Below are 8,943 nucleotides of genomic sequence, written 5' to 3'. Positions count from 1 at the left end.
ACCCTAACCCTAACCCTAACCCTAACCCTAACCCTAACCCTAACCCTAACCCTAACCCTAACCCTAACCCTAACCCTAACCCTAACCCTAACCCTAACCCTAACCCTAACCCTAACCCTAACCCTAACCCTAACCCTAACCCTAACCCTAACCCTAACCCTAACCCTAACCCTAACCCTAACCCTAACCCTAACCCTAACCCTAACCCTAACCCTAACCCTAACCCTAACCCTAACCCTAACCCTAACCCTAACCCTAACCCTAACCCTAACCCTAACCCTAACCCTAACCCTAACCCTAACCCTAACCCTAACCCTAACCCTAACCCTAACCCTAACCCTAACCCTAACCCTAACCCTAACCCTAACCCTAACCCTAACCCTAACCCTAACCCTAACCCTAACCCTAACCCTAACCCTAACCCTAACCCTAACCCTAACCCTAACCCTAACCCTAACCCTAACCCTAACCCTAACCCTAACCCTAACCCTAACCCTAACCCTAACCCTAACCCTAACCCTAACCCTAACCCTAACCCTAACCCTAACCCTAACCCTAACCCTAACCCTAACCCTAACCCTAACCCTAACCCTAACCCTAACCCTAACCCTAACCCTAACCCTAACCCTAACCCTAACCCTAACCCTAACCCTAACCCTAACCCTAACCCTAACCCTAACCCTAACCCTAACCCTAACCCTAACCCTAACCCTAACCCTAACCCTAACCCTAACCCTAACCCTAACCCTAACCCTAACCCTAACCCTAACCCTAACCCTAACCCTAACCCTAACCCTAACCCTAACCCTAACCCTAACCCTAACCCTAACCCTAACCCTAACCCTAACCCTAACCCTAACCCTAACCCTAACCCTAACCCTAACCCTAACCCTAACCCTAACCCTAACCCTAACCCTAACCCTAACCCTAACCCTAACCCTAACCCTAACCCTAACCCTAACCCTAACCCTAACCCTAACCCTAACCCTAACCCTAACCCTAACCCTAACCCTAACCCTAACCCTAACCCTAACCCTAACCCTAACCCTAACCCTAACCCTAACCCTAACCCTAACCCTAACCCTAACCCTAACCCTAACCCTAACCCTAACCCTAACCCTAACCCTAACCCTAACCCTAACCCTAACCCTAACCCTAACCCTAACCCTAACCCTAACCCTAACCCTAACCCTAACCCTAACCCTAACCCTAACCCTAACCCTAACCCTAACCCTAACCCTAACCCTAACCCTAACCCTAACCCTAACCCTAACCCTAACCCTAACCCTAACCCTAACCCTAACCCTAACCCTAACCCTAACCCTAACCCTAACCCTAACCCTAACCCTAACCCTAACCCTAACCCTAACCCTAACCCTAACCCTAACCCTAACCCTAACCCTAACCCTAACCCTAACCCTAACCCTAACCCTAACCCTAACCCTAACCCTAACCCTAACCCTAACCCTAACCCTAACCCTAACCCTAACCCTAACCCTAACCCTAACCCTAACCCTAACCCTAACCCTAACCCTAACCCTAACCCTAACCCTAACCCTAACCCTAACCCTAACCCTAACCCTAACCCTAACCCTAACCCTAACCCTAACCCTAACCCTAACCCTAACCCTAACCCTAACCCTAACCCTAACCCTAACCCTAACCCTAACCCTAACCCTAACCCTAACCCTAACCCTAACCCTAACCCTAACCCTAACCCTAACCCTAACCCTAACCCTAACCCTAACCCTAACCCTAACCCTAACCCTAACCCTAACCCTAACCCTAACCCTAACCCTAACCCTAACCCTAACCCTAACCCTAACCCTAACCCTAACCCTAACCCTAACCCTAACCCTAACCCTAACCCTAACCCTAACCCTAACCCTAACCCTAACCCTAACCCTAACCCTAACCCTAACCCTAACCCTAACCCTAACCCTAACCCTAACCCTAACCCTAACCCTAACCCTAACCCTAACCCTAACCCTAACCCTAACCCTAACCCTAACCCTAACCCTAACCCTAACCCTAACCCTAACCCTAACCCTAACCCTAACCCTAACCCTAACCCTAACCCTAACCCTAACCCTAACCCTAACCCTAACCCTAACCCTAACCCTAACCCTAACCCTAACCCTAACCCTAACCCTAACCCTAACCCTAACCCTAACCCTAACCCTAACCCTAACCCTAACCCTAACCCTAACCCTAACCCTAACCCTAACCCTAACCCTAACCCTAACCCTAACCCTAACCCTAACCCTAACCCTAACCCTAACCCTAACCCTAACCCTAACCCTAACCCTAACCCTAACCCTAACCCTAACCCTAACCCTAACCCTAACCCTAACCCTAACCCTAACCCTAACCCTAACCCTAACCCTAACCCTAACCCTAACCCTAACCCTAACCCTAACCCTAACCCTAACCCTAACCCTAACCCTAACCCTAACCCTAACCCTAACCCTAACCCTAACCCTAACCCTAACCCTAACCCTAACCCTAACCCTAACCCTAACCCTAACCCTAACCCTAACCCTAACCCTAACCCTAACCCTAACCCTAACCCTAACCCTAACCCTAACCCTAACCCTAACCCTAACCCTAACCCTAACCCTAACCCTAACCCTAACCCTAACCCTAACCCTAACCCTAACCCTAACCCTAACCCTAACCCTAACCCTAACCCTAACCCTAACCCTAACCCTAACCCTAACCCTAACCCTAACCCTAACCCTAACCCTAACCCTAACCCTAACCCTAACCCTAACCCTAACCCTAACCCTAACCCTAACCCTAACCCTAACCCTAACCCTAACCCTAACCCTAACCCTAACCCTAACCCTAACCCTAACCCTAACCCTAACCCTAACCCTAACCCTAACCCTAACCCTAACCCTAACCCTAACCCTAACCCTAACCCTAACCCTAACCCTAACCCTAACCCTAACCCTAACCCTAACCCTAACCCTAACCCTAACCCTAACCCTAACCCTAACCCTAACCCTAACCCTAACCCTAACCCTAACCCTAACCCTAACCCTAACCCTAACCCTAACCCTAACCCTAACCCTAACCCTAACCCTAACCCTAACCCTAACCCTAACCCTAACCCTAACCCTAACCCTAACCCTAACCCTAACCCTAACCCTAACCCTAACCCTAACCCTAACCCTAACCCTAACCCTAACCCTAACCCTAACCCTAACCCTAACCCTAACCCTAACCCTAACCCTAACCCTAACCCTAACCCTAACCCTAACCCTAACCCTAACCCTAACCCTAACCCTAACCCTAACCCTAACCCTAACCCTAACCCTAACCCTAACCCTAACCCTAACCCTAACCCTAACCCTAACCCTAACCCTAACCCTAACCCTAACCCTAACCCTAACCCTAACCCTAACCCTAACCCTAACCCTAACCCTAACCCTAACCCTAACCCTAACCCTAACCCTAACCCTAACCCTAACCCTAACCCTAACCCTAACCCTAACCCTAACCCTAACCCTAACCCTAACCCTAACCCTAACCCTAACCCTAACCCTAACCCTAACCCTAACCCTAACCCTAACCCTAACCCTAACCCTAACCCTAACCCTAACCCTAACCCTAACCCTAACCCTAACCCTAACCCTAACCCTAACCCTAACCCTAACCCTAACCCTAACCCTAACCCTAACCCTAACCCTAACCCTAACCCTAACCCTAACCCTAACCCTAACCCTAACCCTAACCCTAACCCTAACCCTAACCCTAACCCTAACCCTAACCCTAACCCTAACCCTAACCCTAACCCTAACCCTAACCCTAACCCTAACCCTAACCCTAACCCTAACCCTAACCCTAACCCTAACCCTAACCCTAACCCTAACCCTAACCCTAACCCTAACCCTAACCCTAACCCTAACCCTAACCCTAACCCTAACCCTAACCCTAACCCTAACCCTAACCCTAACCCTAACCCTAACCCTAACCCTAACCCTAACCCTAACCCTAACCCTAACCCTAACCCTAACCCTAACCCTAACCCTAACCCTAACCCTAACCCTAACCCTAACCCTAACCCTAACCCTAACCCTAACCCTAACCCTAACCCTAACCCTAACCCTAACCCTAACCCTAACCCTAACCCTAACCCTAACCCTAACCCTAACCCTAACCCTAACCCTAACCCTAACCCTAACCCTAACCCTAACCCTAACCCTAACCCTAACCCTAACCCTAACCCTAACCCTAACCCTAACCCTAACCCTAACCCTAACCCTAACCCTAACCCTAACCCTAACCCTAACCCTAACCCTAACCCTAACCCTAACCCTAACCCTAACCCTAACCCTAACCCTAACCCTAACCCTAACCCTAACCCTAACCCTAACCCTAACCCTAACCCTAACCCTAACCCTAACCCTAACCCTAACCCTAACCCTAACCCTAACCCTAACCCTAACCCTAACCCTAACCCTAACCCTAACCCTAACCCTAACCCTAACCCTAACCCTAACCCTAACCCTAACCCTAACCCTAACCCTAACCCTAACCCTAACCCTAACCCTAACCCTAACCCTAACCCTAACCCTAACCCTAACCCTAACCCTAACCCTAACCCTAACCCTAACCCTAACCCTAACCCTAACCCTAACCCTAACCCTAACCCTAACCCTAACCCTAACCCTAACCCTAACCCTAACCCTAACCCTAACCCTAACCCTAACCCTAACCCTAACCCTAACCCTAACCCTAACCCTAACCCTAACCCTAACCCTAACCCTAACCCTAACCCTAACCCTAACCCTAACCCTAACCCTAACCCTAACCCTAACCCTAACCCTAACCCTAACCCTAACCCTAACCCTAACCCTAACCCTAACCCTAACCCTAACCCTAACCCTAACCCTAACCCTAACCCTAACCCTAACCCTAACCCTAACCCTAACCCTAACCCTAACCCTAACCCTAACCCTAACCCTAACCCTAACCCTAACCCTAACCCTAACCCTAACCCTAACCCTAACCCTAACCCTAACCCTAACCCTAACCCTAACCCTAACCCTAACCCTAACCCTAACCCTAACCCTAACCCTAACCCTAACCCTAACCCTAACCCTAACCCTAACCCTAACCCTAACCCTAACCCTAACCCTAACCCTAACCCTAACCCTAACCCTAACCCTAACCCTAACCCTAACCCTAACCCTAACCCTAACCCTAACCCTAACCCTAACCCTAACCCTAACCCTAACCCTAACCCTAACCCTAACCCTAACCCTAACCCTAACCCTAACCCTAACCCTAACCCTAACCCTAACCCTAACCCTAACCCTAACCCTAACCCTAACCCTAACCCTAACCCTAACCCTAACCCTAACCCTAACCCTAACCCTAACCCTAACCCTAACCCTAACCCTAACCCTAACCCTAACCCTAACCCTAACCCTAACCCTAACCCTAACCCTAACCCTAACCCTAACCCTAACCCTAACCCTAACCCTAACCCTAACCCTAACCCTAACCCTAACCCTAACCCTAACCCTAACCCTAACCCTAACCCTAACCCTAACCCTAACCCTAACCCTAACCCTAACCCTAACCCTAACCCTAACCCTAACCCTAACCCTAACCCTAACCCTAACCCTAACCCTAACCCTAACCCTAACCCTAACCCTAACCCTAACCCTAACCCTAACCCTAACCCTAACCCTAACCCTAACCCTAACCCTAACCCTAACCCTAACCCTAACCCTAACCCTAACCCTAACCCTAACCCTAACCCTAACCCTAACCCTAACCCTAACCCTAACCCTAACCCTAACCCTAACCCTAACCCTAACCCTAACCCTAACCCTAACCCTAACCCTAACCCTAACCCTAACCCTAACCCTAACCCTAACCCTAACCCTAACCCTAACCCTAACCCTAACCCTAACCCTAACCCTAACCCTAACCCTAACCCTAACCCTAACCCTAACCCTAACCCTAACCCTAACCCTAACCCTAACCCTAACCCTAACCCTAACCCTAACCCTAACCCTAACCCTAACCCTAACCCTAACCCTAACCCTAACCCTAACCCTAACCCTAACCCTAACCCTAACCCTAACCCTAACCCTAACCCTAACCCTAACCCTAACCCTAACCCTAACCCTAACCCTAACCCTAACCCTAACCCTAACCCTAACCCTAACCCTAACCCTAACCCTAACCCTAACCCTAACCCTAACCCTAACCCTAACCCTAACCCTAACCCTAACCCTAACCCTAACCCTAACCCTAACCCTAACCCTAACCCTAACCCTAACCCTAACCCTAACCCTAACCCTAACCCTAACCCTAACCCTAACCCTAACCCTAACCCTAACCCTAACCCTAACCCTAACCCTAACCCTAACCCTAACCCTAACCCTAACCCTAACCCTAACCCTAACCCTAACCCTAACCCTAACCCTAACCCTAACCCTAACCCTAACCCTAACCCTAACCCTAACCCTAACCCTAACCCTAACCCTAACCCTAACCCTAACCCTAACCCTAACCCTAACCCTAACCCTAACCCTAACCCTAACCCTAACCCTAACCCTAACCCTAACCCTAACCCTAACCCTAACCCTAACCCTAACCCTAACCCTAACCCTAACCCTAACCCTAACCCTAACCCTAACCCTAACCCTAACCCTAACCCTAACCCTAACCCTAACCCTAACCCTAACCCTAACCCTAACCCTAACCCTAACCCTAACCCTAACCCTAACCCTAACCCTAACCCTAACCCTAACCCTAACCCTAACCCTAACCCTAACCCTAACCCTAACCCTAACCCTAACCCTAACCCTAACCCTAACCCTAACCCTAACCCTAACCCTAACCCTAACCCTAACCCTAACCCTAACCCTAACCCTAACCCTAACCCTAACCCTAACCCTAACCCTAACCCTAACCCTAACCCTAACCCTAACCCTAACCCTAACCCTAACCCTAACCCTAACCCTAACCCTAACCCTAACCCTAACCCTAACCCTAACCCTAACCCTAACCCTAACCCTAACCCTAACCCTAACCCTAACCCTAACCCTAACCCTAACCCTAACCCTAACCCTAACCCTAACCCTAACCCTAACCCTAACCCTAACCCTAACCCTAACCCTAACCCTAACCCTAACCCTAACCCTAACCCTAACCCTAACCCTAACCCTAACCCTAACCCTAACCCTAACCCTAACCCTAACCCTAACCCTAACCCTAACCCTAACCCTAACCCTAACCCTAACCCTAACCCTAACCCTAACCCTAACCCTAACCCTAACCCTAACCCTAACCCTAACCCTAACCCTAACCCTAACCCTAACCCTAACCCTAACCCTAACCCTAACCCTAACCCTAACCCTAACCCTAACCCTAACCCTAACCCTAACCCTAACCCTAACCCTAACCCTAACCCTAACCCTAACCCTAACCCTAACCCTAACCCTAACCCTAACCCTAACCCTAACCCTAACCCTAACCCTAACCCTAACCCTAACCCTAACCCTAACCCTAACCCTAACCCTAACCCTAACCCTAACCCTAACCCTAACCCTAACCCTAACCCTAACCCTAACCCTAACCCTAACCCTAACCCTAACCCTAACCCTAACCCTAACCCTAACCCTAACCCTAACCCTAACCCTAACCCTAACCCTAACCCTAACCCTAACCCTAACCCTAACCCTAACCCTAACCCTAACCCTAACCCTAACCCTAACCCTAACCCTAACCCTAACCCTAACCCTAACCCTAACCCTAACCCTAACCCTAACCCTAACCCTAACCCTAACCCTAACCCTAACCCTAACCCTAACCCTAACCCTAACCCTAACCCTAACCCTAACCCTAACCCTAACCCTAACCCTAACCCTAACCCTAACCCTAACCCTAACCCTAACCCTAACCCTAACCCTAACCCTAACCCTAACCCTAACCCTAACCCTAACCCTAACCCTAACCCTAACCCTAACCCTAACCCTAACCCTAACCCTAACCCTAACCCTAACCCTAACCCTAACCCTAACCCTAACCCTAACCCTAACCCTAACCCTAACCCTAACCCTAACCCTAACCCTAACCCTAACCCTAACCCTAACCCTAACCCTAACCCTAACCCTAACCCTAACCCTAACCCTAACCCTAACCCTAACCCTAACCCTAACCCTAACCCTAACCCTAACCCTAACCCTAACCCTAACCCTAACCCTAACCCTAACCCTAACCCTAACCCTAACCCTAACCCTAACCCTAACCCTAACCCTAACCCTAACCCTAACCCTAACCCTAACCCTAACCCTAACCCTAACCCTAACCCTAACCCTAACCCTAACCCTAACCCTAACCCTAACCCTAACCCTAACCCTAACCCTAACCCTAACCCTAACCCTAACCCTAACCCTAACCCTAACCCTAACCCTAACCCTAACCCTAACCCTAACCCTAACCCTAACCCTAACCCTAACCCTAACCCTAACCCTAACCCTAACCCTAACCCTAACCCTAACCCTAACCCTAACCCTAACCCTAACCCTAACCCTAACCCTAACCCTAACCCTAACCCTAACCCTAACCCTAACCCTAACCCTAACCCTAACCCTAACCCTAACCCTAACCCTAACCCTAACCCTAACCCTAACCCTAACCCTAACCCTAACCCTAACCCTAACCCTAACCCTAACCCTAACCCTAACCCTAACCCTAACCCTAACCCTAACCCTAACCCTAACCCTAACCCTAACCCTAACCCTAACCCTAACCCTAACCCTAACCCTAACCCTAACCCTAACCCTAACCCTAACCCTAACCCTAACCCTAACCCTAACCCTAACCCTAACCCTAACCCTAACCCTAACCCTAACCCTAACCCTAACCCTAACCCTAACCCTAACCCTAACCCTAACCCTAACCCTAACCCTAACC

The sequence above is a fragment of the Netta rufina genome, assembly GCF_964035555.1.
Source record: "Netta rufina genome assembly, contig: SCAFFOLD_138, whole genome shotgun sequence".
Taxonomy (NCBI): Eukaryota; Metazoa; Chordata; class Aves; order Anseriformes; family Anatidae; genus Netta; species Netta rufina.
Note: the sequence above shows the minus strand (reverse complement) of the source record.